Source organism: Pezoporus wallicus, unplaced genomic scaffold, assembly GCF_028554395.1.
Source record: "Pezoporus wallicus isolate ANWC-B61680 ecotype Strahan unplaced genomic scaffold, APGP_CSIRO_Pwel_v1 scaffold_6445, whole genome shotgun sequence".
Taxonomy (NCBI): domain Eukaryota; kingdom Metazoa; phylum Chordata; class Aves; order Psittaciformes; family Psittacidae; genus Pezoporus; species Pezoporus wallicus.
In genome coordinates this window covers 7,199,716-7,220,327 of record NW_026641753.1, presented here as the reverse complement: position 1 = coordinate 7,220,327, position 20,612 = coordinate 7,199,716, and positions in this window count along the sequence as shown.

The following is a 20,612-nucleotide window of genomic DNA, read 5'->3' as shown; positions in this document are numbered from 1 at the left end:
GGAATGTTCTAGCGCTTATTTTTCCTGAGTAGTACATAGCCAGTACCACAAATAAGCTAATTTAGGCTAAGTGACAATAAGAGATATTTTTACCAGCGTAATGGTATCTTGTTTGAGAGGTGGTTTTATGTCAGACTTTACACTTGTCCAAGATGTACTGACCTGTTCCTTTCAAGTGCTATTTAAATTTCTCTAGTGTGAAATAAAAGCTGCTTTTGCTTCAGAAATAGGTGTGTGCTGACTCATTGGGGGCAGCACTGTTACATCCTTTAGATCTGCTTGTTCTACCCTGCACCTAGTTCACAGCAGCTGCATAGCTTTCTGAAGAGTGATGAAAGATGGGGGAAGGAATAACAGGATAATGGGAAAATTTAATCATTTAAGAGTTAGGGATCCTGGGAATATGTGGGCTTTCCTCCCACTCCTTTGCTTTACAGAAAGGTTATATACTTAGCCAGTCCCTGGCTGTGGTTCAGTTTTACTAGCTCTGAGTTTCTCCAGTTTTTTGGCTGCTTCTAATATTCCCCATTTACAATTAATGAAGAAATTCACTATATTCTGACTTTAATGAAGCCACTTCTGTCATGAAATGGCAACAGTGAAGTGGAGACTTTCTACAACTGGCACAACAAATGCATTTGACTAGTGCCACACTAGTAAGAATATTGCTGTAAAGGAAGACAAATGAAGTATCTTGGGAGGAAGAAGAATAATACCTTGAATGACAAGTGTCGTAAGCACAGGAGAGACTTATGTGAACAATAAAGGACAAGTATTTGTAGGAAGTGAAGGCATATGGATTTCACATAACAGTTTTGCTAGTGTGGGTTTTTTTTTTTGGTGGGCTTTTTTTATATTTTTACTTCTGAGTGAAGAGTGTGAAAGCAAGTGCTTTCTCAGTAGACAAACTTGAGCTGTTGTTAGTTACATTACAAATAATGTGACACACAGTTTGCAGAAGGCAGGAAATGGCTTTCTGTCATACTTCCTTTCTGGGGGAATGCTTCATCATGACACTGCTCAAAACTAAAGGTTAACTTGTCAGCTCTGGGAGACGCCCAGTTTCACACTCTGGAGCAACTGGGTGCCAGCAGATCAGGTTTGGTTGCTAGAATGCGAGGTATTGATTTATTAATGTAATTCCATCACAGCCTGATTACTCAGTTTCTCCATGTGCACATGCAGGAAATAAAACAAAGCTTTCAGTAGTGGCAGTGATCTTCGTACAAATGTATGAATTGACACATATCAGAATTTCTGAGAACAAGTGCTCTGTTTGCTGCAGGATCAGGACAGAAATTATTTGTTGTTTTGGTTTTTTTTTTGCAAGAAGTACATCTAATCAAATAAACATTCAATAAGAATGTGGGGTTTAAGCAGCAATATACAAACAAACAGAAGTTTATGGAGTGCTTCTTAAAAGAAACCTAGATTTTTTGCAGTCTGTCGACACCTTTTTTTGCCACGTAGGGCATATTCTTCAGTTTGTAATGAGTTAGATAGCAAATAGTTGTGTCTGAGGGCCTTTAACTCAGTTTGTGTTTGCTTCAGATACATGGCATGAAACAGTCTGTATGATCTCAATGGCAATTTCAGATTTCCATCTGATCCAATTTGTGCATCTATAAGTGAAGGATATTGTTTTAACTTGCATTGGCAGCAGTGGCATAAGGATTAACAGGTCTGGTTTGTGAGTCTTGCATGAGGCTGCAATAAGTAGTGAGTGAAAGGGAGGTAGCTATTTACTTGGCAATATCCTTTAAACCCTTGGTGATTACTAGTATGTTAATTAAAACCTGGGTGAATGCAGCTGATGATGGCCTGCTCTGGTATTTCTGGAGCTGAAACGCAGACCAGTCTGATTCATTGCAACACTCCAAAAAAGCTGTTAAAGAGAGCTGCATTAGACCCATTTCCTAAAGAATTCTTTACACTTAATATGCTCTCTATAACCAGCTCAATATCAGCTGAGTCCCTGAAAAACTGGTTTGGTGGAGGTGAAATAGAATGTGTAGCTTCTAGGAGGGAATTGAAAGTCTAATAGTATTCATAAAAACAAAACAAAGTTCTACTAATATAGTATTAAATGAATGGAAAAGAGCATTGCTTTCATTATTAGAAAATACTCTATACATGTATTTAATCTTTAATTTCTGTTTTTCTGAATGCTGCCCTTAATCTAATTCCTTTTCACATTAAGACAGAAGAAGTACTTTTCCTTGTTCTGGAAAAAAGAGTGCATGCATGTTTCTATCTACACTGTCTTTTTTGCAGATAAGGCTTTTACTTTCCAGACCTCATTAAGCAGTCAGTTGAGCAGGCTAAATGAGAGTTCCAAGTGGTAATGGATACTTACTCGATGTAAGTACAACAAGATTATGAGATACTGGAATGCTGAGTACTTAACTGGCGCAGTATAATTCATATTACAAATAAATGCATCAAGTAAATAATTCAGGCATTTATGATAGCAGCATGTTCTCCTACCTGTTAATAGGGCAGATTTAGGTCACTAGATAGGGGGAGGTGTTTTCTACTTTGAGCCTTGTATTGCCCATTCCACATATCTGATTGGATCTTTTCCAAAAATAAGTGCCTCCTTTCTAAGGTTTTTAAGCCTGAGTGGAATATGAGTAGGCAGAAAGCTTCCAACAAAACACGTTGATGAAAACAAAGTTGCCTTATGTTAGCCCAGTTTACACACATGCTTAGTTTCTTATTTTGTTTTGTAACATTATAGGTGGTTGTTATGATGCGTAGATAATAGTGCAAATCTTGGCTTGATTTCTCCAAGCTCAGATTACAGTTCTTCAACTATAAAGAGGTTCTGATTCAAATAATTCACACTTTGGGAGTTAAAAAAGATTAGAAAAATAAAACCAAAACCAAGGCTGTAAAAGGATAATTCATCTTAGGGCAGCAGAGTTAGTGAAGCCTGAATTCCTTATGTCTTGTTCAGGTTCTCCCTGCTAAGACTCTGAAATTATTCCAGCAGATGAGGCACTTGCCTCTCTCCCTTATGGGTTCTCTGGTATATAAGGGATGAATTTATGCTGTTGCATAAAGTAACCATGGATCTTTTCTCTATATTGCTGACTACCTTCAAAGATGACACAAAAGCTGTTTTCTGAGATCTCTTTGTGAAATTTGGTTAAAATAGGGATTTAAAAAAAAAATAATAATGAAAGAGCACAAGTTACTTGTAACACTGGTAGTTCACAAATGTTGGGAATTGAGGTCTTGCTGATTGTCATCTGAAGGCTTTCTGGTTTGGCAGAATCAGCAAAGCATTTGTGACATGGATCAGGGAGGGTTTTAACTGTCTTTTGTCATGTGCTTATACTGGCAATCTCTAAATAATTAAGGATAACTTAACTTGTTTTCCTTATCAAGTGACCTGTGAAACATTAAATAAGCAGTGGGAGCAGTGTATTATATGTCACAAGTAATGATGAAGATGATCTTATCTTAGTCAATGTCCATGCTGTTACCAGAAGCAGATTCTCCAAATGTAATGAATTTTCTCTTAGTGATCCAAGAGCTCTGTTTTTTCTAGATCATGTCTCACGAACTGAACATCAGTGATGTACTAAATCATCAATTAGAGTGTTTTTGAATTAGTTCTTTTTTTAACTTTGCAGCATCCATCTTTCCCTGTTCCTTCCCGATTTGGAAGGGAGAGCTTGGGTCTACAATCCCAGTAGATCTTGGGTACCTTCTGGTAGGATTTGTATGACAAGGTCCGAAACAACTTAATTTCATATCTGATTGCTCCACAGTAACTTAATAAATGTTGGAATTCTGCATGTATTTTTTTTTTTCCCTCCTGTGGAAGAAAGATACTTCTCAGCCATGCACCACCCCTGCAGAAAGCTGTACTCAGTTGCTGCCTTTAGCAGCTGTTGAGTACATTGCTTGTTTTGAAATACGATATCTGAACCTTTCTACCAGTCAGGACTTTGACATTCAGAAATATTTGGGTTTATTGTCTTGGGGTATGTTTAAGTTTTCCTATTTCCCAGTCTTGTAGCCAAACCTCAGGGGTAGGGCTGCTGGTTTCCTGACAGGCTCACTTTCTGACTATACAGTGTATAAAATTTTTGCCAAACTGCAGTTGTCAGCCACAGGAAAACCACTTCGTATCAATTGCTATCTCAACTATGGTGAGTCCATAGAAAGACAGATACATAGAATTGCTGGGAGATAAGTTCTGTGCATTTGACCAGGGTGGCTGCTTTAACTCATCCACAAGATGTGACAAAAAAAATATCCTGAAATGCAAAAGCATAATGACACCTAACAAGTGGATTAACTCCTCTGTGTTACTGCATTGAGCAGTGAGAGAATTTGTATTAAGAGAAAGGGGATCAACTCTGTGTTTACCTTCATCATTGTTTTCATGAGGTTCTGTTCCACTTGCTGCTGTGCACTGATTCTTAAAAAGGAAGAAAGTGAACTGCATGGCTTTAGAATGAGAACTGCTACACTAAGTGAATCCCTGAACCATATTGACCAGGTATTTTTTTCTTTTCAATAATTAATTTTCATAGCAATATTGGCAGTTATGTTGAAAAAAACCCTAGGTATTTCTTAGCAGAGTCTGAATATAAATCATCTCTGGACTCTCTAGTTCTTTTTAAGTAGTCAAATGAAGAGTAATAAAATCTGCTTATTCAAAGCAAGTTATAAAGATAAGAATATGTTCTGAAGAGCAAGGTTGGTTTGTGATGTCTTTTATTGTACCCCGAAAAAGGTTGTTGATCCATTACCTGTTTGAGTAAGATGGAAAGAAACAAGGATGGATTTCACTACCCAAAAGTAGTGTATACGTTGGCAGTTAATTCTGTGGAAAAAAAGAATGTTGTATAATAGATGCTGTGTATAGATGCTTCATTTATGGTTTGAAGTAGTGAATAACCAAACCCATCAAGTTGTTGCAGGGTCTCTCATGTGATTTCTGGAGTAGTGATCAGTACCTGTTTTGTAGACCATAGTTTCAGAGATATTTAAAGCCATACTGAATAGATTGTCTTCTCATTTGGCTACTCTAAATAGGAGCTATTACCTCAGACAGGAACTGTGTAACATCTGATGTCTGCTTAAATGATTTGTGCACTTGCACGGTAGCTCATTTGGTTTGAAATAATTTCTTTTCCTCCCCTGCTGATGAAATAATTTCTAATGCTAGCTTGTATTTGCATGTATGTTTATAGGGTAAAATGAATTTAATTACAAGGAAAAAGGGGAAAATTGGAAAAAGTATATGAAAATTAACATTTATGATTGCACTCACTCATTGGATCGGTAACCTGAATTGGGTACAGCAGATGATTTATGTACTTGTGTGTCATGCATTTATAATTCGTGCTGCAAAAAAAATTTCTCAGGTGCTGTAATTTTCCAGAACTGATCTCTCAGCCATATGGAAATGTGAATTGCAAATTCAGTGCACAACACAGTAATCCCTTGGTACGGAACAACCAATTACAGTAAGCAGCCACAATTAAATGTGCTTTAAACTCCTAAAAAGTAGCTCTATATGTAACTTCAGGTAGTAAGTAAAAATAATTCTGCAGTTACAGACTATGAATTACTTACCAGTTAACATATACAAGTTTTCCTTAGGTTTACCTGGGACAATGATGGTGTAAAAGAACAGCTATGGTTACCTCTAGTGGGAGGAAACTCAGGACTCAGAAACAGTGCTAGATGTCTCAGTCATTATCTTGGATATAAACCAGCTTAGCTTCTGAACTTCAAGTATTTCCTGATACTGGGTACAGCACACTTGTTTTCCCCTCCCTTCACAGTAGAGTGTTTGCTCATTATTTTCACTCAACTTTGTTGCATGCCTGGTTTTTCAGTTGTGTTTAATGTTATTACTTGTTGCTCTGGCAATAAACATTAAATGGAAATGGGGCATCATCACTGTACACTAGCAGTTCTGCGAAATACAATTCAAAATTAACCTGCTTTTTCATGAGCATGCAGAAGAGCACCAAATGCTTCCAGGCTTTTGGAGTATTTTGTGCTAGAACACAAAATAGAATGAAAAAAAAACTTTAAACAAGAAAAATGGAGGAAAAATTCCTACCAAGAGGCAATAATATTGCAGAGGCTGCCTCTGCAGAGAGGCAGTAGATTTTAGAGCACTGAATAATTTCTGGAAGAGAGGCTTTCTACAAAATAACCTAAATATGATTAATGTGATAAACATGATTCCATAATCAGTTTAAATGGTCTATTGCTTTATCATGTCAAACTCTTGCTAGTGATGAGAGGTCATTTTGGTCTTCAGTTTTTCTACATTGAAGCTCTAAAATCTGATCTGGACTCAAATGTGGACTTTCATTGCTAATGTTTTATGTATTTATCCTTGTAGTCTAATACTAATTGATAATTAATTACACTAATTGCCTTTTGGTTTCTATTTTGGGCTGTGTCAGTGCTGTTAAAATATGTCACTAACCTGCATTACTGCACAAAGCCTAGGGTTTTGGAGAGCTTGCGTATTTCTGAGAGAAAGTACGAGCAGATAAGAAAAATATCTTTATATTGAAGAGACAACAGTTTGTTCAGCTTTTATCCACATACATTTATCCTCTACACAGAGAACATGGATTGCTGTTGAAGAAATTCTGGATTTGACCTTTATTAGCAATGAAATGAAGTACAGTTTCTACACATTTCTAAGTAGTAAATTTTGGAAATGGACACATGGGTAAGAAGAATGTGTCTGCAGTGCTGAAATAGGTGGCAGTACAAGCTCTGTGGAGACAGTACTGTAGACTAACGGCTTTTCTAAGTGATAGAAGTAGACAATTTTATTGTCATCAGCTGGATCTCCTTTCATATAGTTCTTTTTTATACTTTTTACAAATTTTGCTACTATCTAGAGCTCTTGATGTTTTTGAATATATAATTTAGACATGGAATAGAAAGCAAGGCTGTGGAGGCCTGTCTTGAAACTGGAAGTTGATCTGTTGAGACTTGCTTATCTTGAATCCACCCCTCTTCTATGATTCCATAATTCCCTTTAATTATAGATGCTTTCTTGATGTTATATAGTGCCTAGGGGCAAAATAAAGGTATAGATGTGTGATTCGGAAGTCTCTTCTTAAAAGGTCTCAAATTTGAGTGCATGAAAGAAAGTTAGTCTTGGAAAGCAGAGGTGATTTAGAGTCTAAAAATCATACAAATGGTGGTTTTTAGGATTGCAATAAATCCTGGTCATGATACCAGGTAGTTCTCTTCACTGAACTTTAATTTAGGTCCAGGCTCACTTGAGTGAGATATGTGTTCCTCCAAAGCAGTTGAGCCTTCTGTAGCACAGAATTGCATAAAGAAATAGAAAACAGCATGAATGAGGAAGTTGGCATAAAATATCACATTTTTTCATAATTAACATGCCTGTCCCTCAAGTTTTCCACAGTTTTTGAAGTCTAGACCATGAAACTTTGCAAACTTTCCTGGAATATAAAATTTCATGACAAATGGGATGGTTGGTTGTGTGTGTGTGTGCTTAGATTTACATGTATTAACCCAGCATATACTTTTGCAAGTCTCTGTATGCTGTTAGGGATATTAGTAGCATCAAACCACTCCATTGTTTCCCGAGTCTGCAGAGAGGACATGAGTGCTTACACTGATTCACGGATAACATTGTGATTTATGTTCTCTGGAGCTTTGTTAGATAGGAAGCGATGGTGAAACAGGAAACCAGGCATTGTATGGGAATGTCCATAAGTGTGTAACTAGAGGAAAAAGCTGCAAAAGTAATTTGTGAATTAATGTATTTATTATTGTGCCTGGCAGGATACTGTAATCGTTGATAATAATGCAAGTGACTAATGAGCTAAACCTGACTAACTGAACTGAAGGAGTCAGGGGAGGAAGAAAATAAGTTTGCAGACACTGATGAAAGTAGCAACATTTTGGTGTAACGGGGGCCAAAGAAGGACATTGAAATGAAAAGTTATTCAAACTTATGTAAGCATATTGTTTTCACTGGTATTCATAAACTCATATATGCTTAACACTAGTATTGTAAGTATGGTGTGTTTTGCCCTATGGTAAAATCTAATAGAAGGAAATGTTCCTAAGCAGTTGTATTTGACATCAAAGAACTAACTGAACTTGACCTATTGAAAATGACAAGGTGAAGTTTGTGTGTGTTTCTTGGGTTGTTTTTTCCCCTTCCTTTTTTTAATAGCTACTGAAGGACATGTGTGAATATATGTATCTGAACAGTGTAAAACACTTCATAATATGCTTAACCTTGATCACCTTTTTGACTTATTTTACTGAACAGCAGCAGTACTGTACTACAAAGCTAACTTGTTTACTACAACGAAATTGTTGATAAAATAAGAATTAACCTTGACTTCTTAAGTTCCCTGGCATGACAGGCTTTGAAGGCTACAGATACGTTGTACTAACCTGAGTATCTTTGTGTGGAAGAAAACTTCTTTCTTTAGCTAGAAAGTTTGTACTCCTCCTATTTGGTTATGCGAAGTAAAACAGTGTGGCAGTTCTGTCATTACATTCTAAGATACAAGTCTCACTGAAGTACATGAGAAATATGGAAGGTGTCATTTCTTTTGCGGTCTAGTCTAGGACTAGTATTTGCAGTATTACTTATGCTGTATTAACATCTTCTGTCCCGCTCTTCCCTGTTTCCACACCCTTCCAACTGTTTACAGAAGAGCATGTACTTAAAATGCATACGTGAAGACTTAAGTGAAAATAGCATGGTTCACAACGGGTCCAGAGGTGTCAGTATCCTGCTTGTAATCACAAGCCACCCTTAAAGAAAGCGTTCATAGTACTGTTATGTAGGAGTTACATAGTATGTGAAGTCGTGGTTAATTTAAAGACGGGAGATCTTCCTTTTATTTTGAGGGTGAAAAACCCCAGCTGAGGAGAAAGGCACTTGGTGCCTTAATGCATTACTGTGTTGTGTTTTTCAGTAAAGCTACCCATTCAGTGGTGAGCTGCTTCCTAATCTGACATTAATCTAACCACATATCCCCTGTGCCCCCAACATTGTAGCAACTTGATTGAAGTTTTGCATAGACGTGAGTTTACAGGATGATAGTGGCACATAAATCATCAGCAGAGGTGAGGCTAACTGTTTGCCCTGATTTACTGATCTCTATAACTCTGCCATAGCAAAATTTGTCCTGCAATTCTAGGAGTTCAGATACTGGAAACAGCTATCTGTCATTCCTAGAATGTGACTGCAGTTGCATTTGAAATGATTTCTGGTTTTGTGCTTCAGCTGAATGTTGCAAGTTTTCAGAACTTGAAAACACGTATCTGTGCTGCCCAAGAGTTCTGGTTTTTACATGTAGTATTAGTATTTATTTTTTTTCCTTCACTGTGGCTCAATTATATGTACATAATAACTGAAGTGATCTCTGATTGCAATACATCAAGTAATACAATCATAGCTATGTGGCTTTACTGGGCTCTAAGCAATCTGTGGCTACCTGTTGAGAATACTTATTGTGCTTGCACTTTTTTTTTTTTCCCCCGACTTGAAAACGCCACAAAAAATCAGCAGAAATACACAGAAATATCCACATACTGGTGTCTGTTAGTGTAACAGTACTTTACTTAAGGCTACTTATTAGAGCTTCCATTGAACTAATAATATGATTTACTTAGAGCTCAAGTTCTACACAAGGTAAGGATAAATTGCTTTGACGCTTTCCCACTCAAGCTTTCTGATGTATTAATCACAGTTAAGAAAAACAATGCGCTTTGTCCAGGCAAGAGGAATTAACTTCTTTTTTTCCCTTCCAGAAAGGGTGGCACATTAAAAGCTTAAGCTTTCAATTACTGAACTTGGGTGTCTAGGATTTGTATCTCTATTTTTCTTCTAAGGTGTGACTCAGTCATCACTGGAAAGCAATACATCCTCATGAAAGAAAACCATCCACAGAGTTATTGTTGAATTTAACTTAAAGTGTTCCTCAGAATGTACTTGAAAACACTCATATTAACAGAGGTAATATACCAAATCTTTTTCCCGTTGCTTCCAGAGACATATACATTGTAATGTGTAAGATAGTAGGATGGAGAGCAAGATGTACTTGGATTGCATGACTTCATCGCATTACTGCGGACAAAATAAAACAAGAAATTAAGTGAAGCCAAGTAATGTAAGCATCTTGTGCAACAAATAGCCGATGTAGTAGTTACTGTATGGAGTGTCATGAGACAGGTCTGTGCGGCGTTATTCTTACCCTAGATATTGCCAAAAATAGCTGATTGCTATTGCCCAAATTCTTATAACTCAACTTCAGAGTCTGCCTAGTGGTGTAGGAGCTGAGTGCAATCTTTAAAGTAGTTTCAAGGATGTCACTTGTAGTGATGCATGAGAAGAGATTGCAGACTCTTGAGGTTACAGTGCTTGAAGGTTTGGGGTGGGAGTAGTGTTGATGCTAAATAAATGGATGAATAGATTAAATGTGATCACTGGGGAATAGAACATCCTCAGGTATGTATATCCACTTTGATTTTTTTTAAATGCAGCTTTTCTTCCTTGGGCAGTTAGAACAAATAGCCCATTAGAACACTTGGGGGAAACTGCTGTTAAAAACCAACAAGCAGTTTGCATGGGACGCTAGCCTTATTTAAAATCCAAGTACTGACAATAAAATGAATGAGAATGGGACCAAAGCTGATCTTGTACATTCAACTAATGTGACAACTGCTGGTAAATTCATGCTAAGCAGCTGAAAATAGATGCATATTCATAGAAATATAAGTTGGATGTTCCTGGTCAATGGCAAGCTGAGGATTACCAGCCAAATTCCATGTTAGAAGGAGTGGATGTCAGGAAAACCTTCCTCTCTCTCCTTTTTCTCATAGGAGGACTTGCCCCTCTATTTTCAATTTAAAAAATCAAGTTTATAGAAAGTTACTAAGGCAATATTGTAATGAGAAAGTGTTTAGCCCTTATCTAAAATCAATAAGCTTGTCTGAAAATAATGTGCTTGCTTTACAGGCTGCAAAGGTTAAGGCATAGCTACACTGAACTCTAGTGTTGTCTGCAACTGAGCACTACTACAGATGCCTATTTAATAAATACACTGATATAGAGGCATGAGTCCAATAACTTGGTTGAGCATGTTCAGGGGAAGAATAAGGAAGGACTAAATCATCCCTTAATCAGTGCTCTCTCTGACTTACTGCCATTCATAAGCTCTGTTACTGAAAGTTTTTTGGAGAATACTTATGAAATGGTCTCAGATGTACAATTGTATGAACTAGTAAAAAATTCTTCATATTGAATGCTAGGCTTTTATTAATTTAAGCCTATTTTCTGTTTCTGTTAGATGTAAGCTAATGAATGTGCAATAACTGTAGGAGGAGAAATTATGGGAACAAAGGATTTCTAAATCTCAAAAAATGAAAAAAATAGAGCATTTAAGCTTCCACGTGTACCAGAAACAATTCTAGCTTAAGTGATCATGCTCAGCAGAGAATGCCTTTCATCACAGTCCAAAACAGAATTGCATCTGGACTTGTGATGTCACTGAACTGTGATTCAGTTACCCAGGTCTTGTTTGTTATTGCAGGTTTGCAGCAAGTTGTGACACTATGGCTCCTAAAAATGCATTTTGTAGACTATTAGCAGAGTATTAAAGGGGTAATGAAGAAAAACTCACCTGTCATGTGAAGTGGGCTAGAAATAAGGTTAGAGAACATTGGAGCCAACTTTGTTTCCCCTTGCTGCTTCTGAGCCCTGGAAAATGAGGGTACATACGTGTTTATTCTGTTGTGAGAGGTAGATTGAGCAGGCGCTGTTTTATTTGAAGGAAAAAGCAAACAAAGCTGGTAGTGGGGTAGGTTGAAGAGGAGAAAGCTGTGCCAACTTCAACAGTAACGTTTCTCCAGTGTTCCCAAACAAGACACTGCAGAGAATACTGATGTTAAATAGAAGAATGAATACAGAATGAAAGTTTGAAGTTGCAACGGGTTACAAGAGGGGCTTTAAGACTGTAATCTGTTTAGGTTGTTCTTTTTTCCCCTTCATAATGCTCCAGAACTATACAGCAAATATTGGTCTTTTGTGATTTCTGGAAAAATACAACTTTTTAAAACTTTTTTTTCGAAAAAAAAAAAAAAAGAAAAAAGCCAAACAGATTTGTCTTTCAAAAGTATGACATCAATCTTAATTTGTCTTCTGTTCTTGAATTTTTTTGTAAGTATGATAGGCTTATGGCGTGGTCATGTTCAATATGGGAATGATACTAGGTCAAGCCTAGCCGCTAATTTGCTGCAAAACGCAGTGATTCTGTGACTCTAATAGCTTTGAAACACCAAGACTTGTTCAGCTGCTCATCTGCTCTTGTTTCCCTCCACCTTCCTAATTCTGTTGCTTTGCAGACAATCTCTTGACTTTCTTACTCTTGATTCCATGCATGTTAAAGCTGCGAAAGGGCTGATGTGTTTGCTTTTATACCAGCCTGTGATAACAACTGCAACATGAGAGTTTGAGCACAGGAAGCTAAATATCCCAAAATGACTGTGTTAAGTACAAAAGGCAGGACTTTACCTTCAAATTACTTAGTAGCTTCTGGTGGTGAATTAAGTCAGGCAATAACAAGTATTGTTATTGAGTAAATGAGCATTCATGGCCAGATATACTTCTTGAGTAGTTCTGCTTCTATTAACACCTCAGCTGCTATTGAACTGTCAATAAGCTGTTCAGGCACTGCTACGAAAATATAGTAGTAATACAATTTTTATTCAGTGTTAAATGTCAGGTATTGCTTTATAAAAAGTGTGTTGGTGAGACATACTTATTAATTCTTACCTTCACATGATTTCCAAGCAGAATTTACTGCTTCAGTTTATTTTAAAGGAATTTGTATCCCTTCACCTTGGAAATTGGAAGCATAATTAAGAGGAAAACGGGAGAGCCTGTATGTTAGAGATTTGCTTCACCAAATGCTTAACTGCCACTGTAATCAGGCATTAACTGAACTTTATAACATGTTAGGGAGAAACAACCAACCCCACACCAAGCTCTGAGTCCCAATAAAGTATTCATGGCAAAATTAAACTCCCCCTCACAGAATTTTGCCTTCTCCTTCCTCATGAAGCAGTACTTCAAAGGGCTCCAAAAGCAAACATCATCTGATGAGAGAGCTGCAGCTTTCTGTGGCAGTTTCAGCATCGATACTGTCCAGTGCAAGTAACTGATAGCTTTAAAAAGCTTAATTGGGAAAGGACTTTTTTTTTGACATTCCTACTTGTGCTGGTGCATTACTGTAACGTTGTGCTTTGTCAGGTTTGGGAATGCGATGCTTCCCTCTACTGGCCGACACACAGAGAGGAAATTTCATTACCTGGTGAAACAAGCAACAAAAATAGGTTAAAAAGAGCAGCCTATGCTTAGGACTGACGTTAGAGGATCGTCTTCGCAGTCTCTTGCACAAAATGAATTGAATCACTTACCTGCATCACAAAACAATTTCATGTTGTAAAGTGACTAAAATTACATCGGGCAGTTTTGGGAAAGGGTAAGTACACAGATATTTAGAGCTAACTCGTGTCTACTAGTAACAATAAGGCAAAGTATTTGTAGGCCATTACAAAGAGTGTACAATGAAGTATATGAATTTTTCAAGGAAGACTCTTATTCAATGTAGAGCCCATAAACCATATAGCTTTTGACTAGCACGTAAAATGGATTTATCTTTCTGCTCAACTTCAAGAGTTTAAATGCTCCCTTTAATTTCAGGTGACAACTTGTGTATAAATCTCATCGTGTGAGTTGATGCAAAACCCCCGCAAGTTTTGTGGTCAGTTCCAGTATCTAAGATAAGAAGAAGCTTTTGACTGTAGTGTATTCTCTACTAAATGAGTTACCAGTGATGGTAATGTCCTAATTAACATCAGCATTCAAAGATGCTCAGTACAGTTTAGGATTGTGTTGTGTATGAGAGCTCCATGCTGTCAAAGCACTTGGGTATCACAGGGTGATCTTTCAAGTGATTAAGAGACTTCTATGTTTGCACCACAATTTCTTCTTTCCTCAAATGATGCTATTTTTGCCTCTTGTGTAATGTTGCCGATTCTTTGCCTTTGTAGCTAGAGATGAACAGCTTGCTGAGTGACCTTTTCTTCCTTTAAAAGTGTAAGTTCTTATGCTAAATTGGCCATAGCTACTGGGAGGCTTCTCAGGTTGGCTCCCCTGAGATCCATAGAGACTGAAGGTCTACAGTCAGGACTGTACATTTGTTCAAGTGGATCCGCTGTGCTCTCGTTGCGCAGCTGTTACCCTGTAGTAACAGGCAGAAGGTTGATTGCTCTGGTGTTGGGAGTGCACATTCAACAAGATAACATTGCTGGGAATTGCCAAGGAGATGAGTATGTCTGGTGGTGGGCTTCTGTCTATTTGAGTCTCCCTTGCATTTTTTTTTATCACTACAATTACAAAAATTTAATTCTTGGTACGTTGGCTTAGTTTTGTTTCATGTTCTGTGCTTTTTGGAGTGTAACCTGTGCTAATTAAATGATGTTTCCTCCTGAGGGCTCTCAGTTTTGGCAAGAAAGGTAGCAGCTGCACCATGCTGATGAGGAATGACAAAACCTGTGTAAAGAGTGGTGCTTCTGCTCAGTCAGATGGAATAGCTATAGCATTGGGGATTTTACAGTGTATAATTGTATAGCTAAAGTCCCACAAAGTAAGAATTTCTAGTGGAAGGCTGTCATTAGCAAATATGCACATTGCTGCCTCCTTGGAGTTAGCAGCCAGAAGTAGGCTGACACTTGAATTTCATTTCCAGTTGAGGTTTTGACCTTCAGAGGCTTTGTGCTCTAGGTTCCATGTCCATATAATAGAGTTTAAGTCACAGGAGTTTTGGGTATATAATTTTCATAGTACTTCACAATATCTTGGTGAAAGGAGGTACGTAGGTGTCATTTACACTAGATGAGTCTGAACTGCACTCTCAACAAAGTCTTTCAGTTAATATACAATAAAATCATAATTATATTCCTAGTATCCTTGGCAACAGATTATGGTCACAAAAGGTGATATTACAGTTCGGTATTAATTACTGATAAAGAGATCAAAAAGAAGGAAGAACAGAGTCGTTTGTGGGGTGTAAATAAACATGATGTAAGAAATATTAAATGCATTGCAGGGAATATATAGAGGCATGGTCTCTAAAGAAATGAAGAAATCACTTTCATAGAGCATGAAATTGAAGAGATTTTATGCTTGATGGTTCAAATACATACAAAGCAATGGTGTTTATTGGATATGGTTCATTAATTATATTAATTAATAACAATTACGGGGAATTGTGTCAAATTTTCTTTTTAAGAAAGGCAGCCCATGAGACACAAGGATTATTGGGTGATAAACTGATGGCAATTTGTTCTATCAGAACTTTTTACAGAGGAAGTACCTGATTATAAATCCTTGTGCTATAGATACTTTTCAAAATCTCTGCTGTGTTTCATGATAAATATTCCTTATAATTCTGAGCTTGAGCTTTCAAACCATGTAATAGGAATACAGGAAATGTATTCCCTTCCCTTATATACCTCCTCAGAAAAGGTTAATATTATAAGAAACTCTTCTTGTACCAGCATATCTTTTTAAATATCCCCTTCTCCATTTACTTGCTACGCAGTACTTTTAAATGCTATAGTTCTCACTAGCACGTACTGAGCTTACTTTCCTGTCCCCTTTTCTCCCTGCTCTCTTTGAAATAAGAACTGATAGAAGTAATAACCTTGGAAGGCAGAGTTCTTCTGTTTATTTTTGAAGAAATGATTCTGTCGCCATCTGGATGACAAATTCTATGCTTCAATTCCTAGCTATGGCATCAGTAAGGAAGATGGAAATGAGGAGACAGTTAGCAAGGTGTGTGAAGAATATTTGTAGAAATAAGATCTCTGAAATAGGACAATAATGAATAGAAGTAAAGGGTAATGCAGGCATGTGAATTCTAAATGCTTTCCAACCTGAAATAACACTGGCTTCTGGGAACATATTTTAACTGATTTTTGTATTACTTCGGAGGCAAAGAAGAATAAGGCATAATATGGCATTATTGGACACAGTTTGAGGTTGGAAATGGTGATGGTGTCTGCTTTGAAGTGACTTAATGTAAATTTTCCCCACATGCACAATTTTAAGTCTAAAATTGGGTGACAAGAGCGCTGCAATTTAGTATGTGATAATACATCTTGCCTCTGACAGATTGGGTTACTAAAGTTTATTAAAGTGCATTTGGTAGTAAATATCAAGACCTGGTTTTGCTTTCAGTTTAAATAAAGATCTTTATAGGAGAGGGAAGACATCAGAAGGGAAAATGATTCTGTGATTATTTATTGACTTATGGGTGGGCGGTTTGGAGCCAGGCTTTGTTCTGTGCATTTATATGGCTGCTTAATGATACAGTAGCAGCCTTACACTGTGACTGTTTTTTACAAGAAACGGTGAGAATTTAAAATGAACTGTATGAGGATATATTGCTAGTGCACACATGGATGTGCACGTGTGCATCTGTTACTCGATTGTCAAGTTGTCCTTTTTAATTGTCTGGAGCTCATGCAGTATTGTGGTGGTGGTTAACTACTTGTGCTCTGATGTTCAGCTACCACAAGGCTGCAAAATAATCAGGCTTCAAACTGTGTACTTAAAGTAAGTAGCTGAAGGTTTAGGAAACCAAGTGTTAGCAAAACCTATTCTGTGAATAAATGTTACAAGTAATTTAGATGATCTAATTATATTATAATTTATATTTCAGTTGGTGAACAGAACGTCCCATCTTGAGTTATCGCTATATTTTCTGCCAAATAGTGTAGATTAGATTTAGTTCCTTATTGCAAGACATATGTAATCCCTCTGTTTCCTCTCAGTCCCTGGAGGTGCAATGCTGCATTGCATACTCATTCTTGCTTGGTGTGATGAGGAATTGCTAAAGTACTTATCATAAGGGTAGGGATAGCTTTGCTTGTCGGAAGTTTAATAGTTTAATTTAGAAGCAATTGTCAGGAAGTCTTGCATCTGAAGTATCTGTTACACTTTTATGCTCTATCCATACAGGGATGCTTCCTGCACTCTGGTCCCGTGCCTGTTTAACTATTCTTGAGGATGCCCCTTTGGTTGAGATTAAAAGTGGATAAACGCTACTTCTCTCTGTGGCTGTACAAGATGGCACAAGTGTCTGTAAGGCCCAATTACACATAGTCCCTGTACTTTCTAAAATAATGCTGAACTTCTCTTTATAAATGTCCAGTAAAAAAGGAAGTGAAGGGACTATGTAAAAGGAAGTTTCCCTATGGCTAGAAATGAGCAATAGTAAACATAAGAACAAATTACTTCCAGTTGCAGAAATGTTGATTATTATTTCACCTCCTTAATGGTGAAGTGAGGGTTTTTTAACTAAAGTTCTTGTCAAATTAGCATAGCTATAACTAAGCATTAGATGTGTCTGTGAGGAACATGTCATCAAGAATGCCAAAACTGAGCTTGAAATGTGCAGGGGAAATTGTGCACTTTATTTGCATAAAAACTACATGGCCTTTTAAAATTTGGCTAGCAACACTTGAGTTATATCTGGAAATTATAATTATTAAAGGTGCTTCTGATCTATATATACAATTTTGGAGGCTTTCCTAAAATATTCATGAATTTGTTAGACAGTGGATTGTATCCTGGAAAAATACAAGGGGGGTTTTACGTGATTTGTATTGATAACTTAGTTCTAATGTCTACCAAAATTTTACAGCGTCAAGACTTTCCTTCCGCTTTGGAGTCTGGAAATCTTCTGATTGGTATGGACAAGCCCATCTTCAGTGTGAATATAGTCTGCTGAAGTTCTGCAGGATTGGGGTCTCATGGGTTTTCAGAGAAATGTTCAGAATTTGATACCAAAGAGCAGTGAGATTATGTGGAATTGCGATGGAGTTGTGTTCGGATTCTGTTCACAGGGAAGGGTCCAAAACTGGGAGTTGTATTTGTCAGTTCAGTTCTAGTAAGTGAATGAGTTGCTGCACAAGCTTGTTTGGTACTATGAGGTAATTTAATGATTTCTATTCTACCTGGGCAAATTATTCCTACAGTAACTTTCTTTTACTCTGTACTGATTTTAGTTCAGCTTACTGTAACGTGTCCTCAGTTACCTGCATTAAATAGCACTTGGTGAGTAATGTGGCAAATGAATGAAAACATCCACATCAATAACATATTGTATTTTTAAAAATCATTTTTGTTGAAGCAAGGAAAGCATCTGTTTGGACACAAAACATTGGCTACACTTAGCATGTGTGAAGAGAGAACAGAAGCAATGCTTAACGCTTTCATCTCCTCTTTAGAGGCATGATAGGAGCTGGATAGGAGGCATGATGGTGTAAAATTGTCTAACCCTTCCCTGATGAGCCTTGCTGAGATTCTCAGAAAGGGTAGGCACTGGAATAAGAATAACTGGAAAACTTAATCTTGGCTGAGAGTCTGTTACTCAGTCTGTACATTAGCATTAGATAGGAAAGGAAAATAAGAAATAACTTAGGTCTGTAGAACTGCAGAATTTTACTATAGATAGGCTGCAAGATTAAGGAGCTGTCTTGGCACGTTATGATTCAAAGACCAGGAGCCTTATCTGCCTTTCTATCCTAAGGAGTTTTTCTAGGAATTTCACACTTGAGATATCACACTGTAATTGGGTTAAATCACTGTATTTTGTCTCAATTTTCCTCAATACTTTGATTTTATCATTTTGTTCTATCATTATCCCTTTTCTGTCTCTTGGCTTGGCTCTAATTTCTTGAAGTAATTTGAGAAACATGTACCAATAGTGGTTGGGCGAGTGCTTTTGTACAAATGAGCACGCACAGCAGTGGATCCCAAAACTCCAATGCTAAAATCTCTGTGGTAGGTAATATCTAATACCAGGCTGAGCAGTATCACACTGAAGTCTCTAAGCTAATTGTATGACATCTGCAAGACATGTTTGTAACGTTTAGTGTGATGAAAACACAGTGGGCTGTAATATTATGCATTTGGGAAGAAACAGAGAAAGATGAATTCATCAGTTTATTGCTTAGATGTATTAGCTAAAGTAAAACCAAACCAAACAACCCCCCCCATCTTGACTTTTTCTAGTAGTGCTGTGATACTCATGGAACCTATTTTCATTAAGAGTAGAAGAGGGAAATAATTCACTCTGTTGCTGTGAAGTAGAAGGGTACTCAGGGACCGGTGGTGAACCAGCAATTCCATTGTGGAGGGCAGCTTTTATTATATTTCTTGTTATGGTTAGGAAATGTCTTTGTTCAAAAACTCATTTTATTGTGTGATGAGAGTTCAGCAAAGGTTCTTCAGTTCACTTAGCTTCTCATTTGGGCTAGAGAAATGTCTTGTAAGGTCTGTCTTCAAAATGTGGCCTTCTCTTTTTATTTTATTCAGGGAGATTTTGGTGTTTGCTTTGCTGAATCTTGTTAAAAAATGAGAGCATTACAGGTTACTTTGACTTGTCCCAGTCAAATATTCAGCAGTCCACAAATGCTGACTCCCATTAAGGGTAGTCTGAACTTCTGTGCTGTGGAGCTATTCAAGCGAGGGATTATTTGCTGCACAGTTGAAAATTCCTGCTAAAAACTTCAGTTTCTTTATTACTCTTTTTAAGAATAATTCATTGTCTAGAGCCCTTTCCTCCTCACAGGCAGGAAGGTAGATGTTTTATTTGAGGTAATTGTTCTGTTTGGGCACCTTTGGTGCCAGTCAGCCAGTCAGTTCTGCTTGTTTTCTGTAGCTTTGTTTTTCATCCCATCAGAATACATCGAAAGTGGAATCTTAATTTTTCTACTTCAGCAGTAAAGTGCAACATAGTTACTTCCCTTATGCAGTATGAAAACTAGATATCTATTTCCTAAAATCCTGTTTGGCTCTTCTGGGCTTCTTATGGCCTGGGCAGTGGAAGCAGCAATGAGACTGATCTCTGGATAGAACTTTTGAACTAACTAATGAGAATTTTGGGGTTGCCTGCAGTCATCAATACATGTGCCAGTTTAACTTTTGATCAGGTAAATATGCCCTTAACTCTTGAGGCTGGTAAATTAATTCCTCTCTTCTTTTTTGGCATAGCTTAATCTCTTTCCTTGTACCATCAAGCGACAGTCTCATATGTTATTAATCCCATTTAATGTTAAGCTGTGCATGAAGATCTGCTGGCTGCCAAAGTGCAAAATGATCTGAGTGTTGTATGTGGTTTGTGCAGTGATGCTTGGCACTCTCTAAGGAAAGGAGAGAAATGGTGGAAAAGTAACATTGATTTTAACTTAATACTTGATCTCTGCTAGCAGTTAGAGGGCAGGAAATTCTTAAAAGTAACATAGGAAAGTAGTTGTTAAACTGTTATGAGAGGACTTGCAGCGCGGGGCTCATCTTCTGAGAACAGGGGTTTTGCCTTGAGGAGATAATCAATAGTGGAACTTCTGTGTTAAAGCTACTAGTGGTTGCCTGTAATCTTTGAAAGAACTGCTGCTGTCTAACAAGGATGAAATCTTTTAGTTCACATTGTGTTGTGTGTATGCTCTAGGTCATGCCTGAGCTAGCTGAGGAGGAGAGAGAGGTT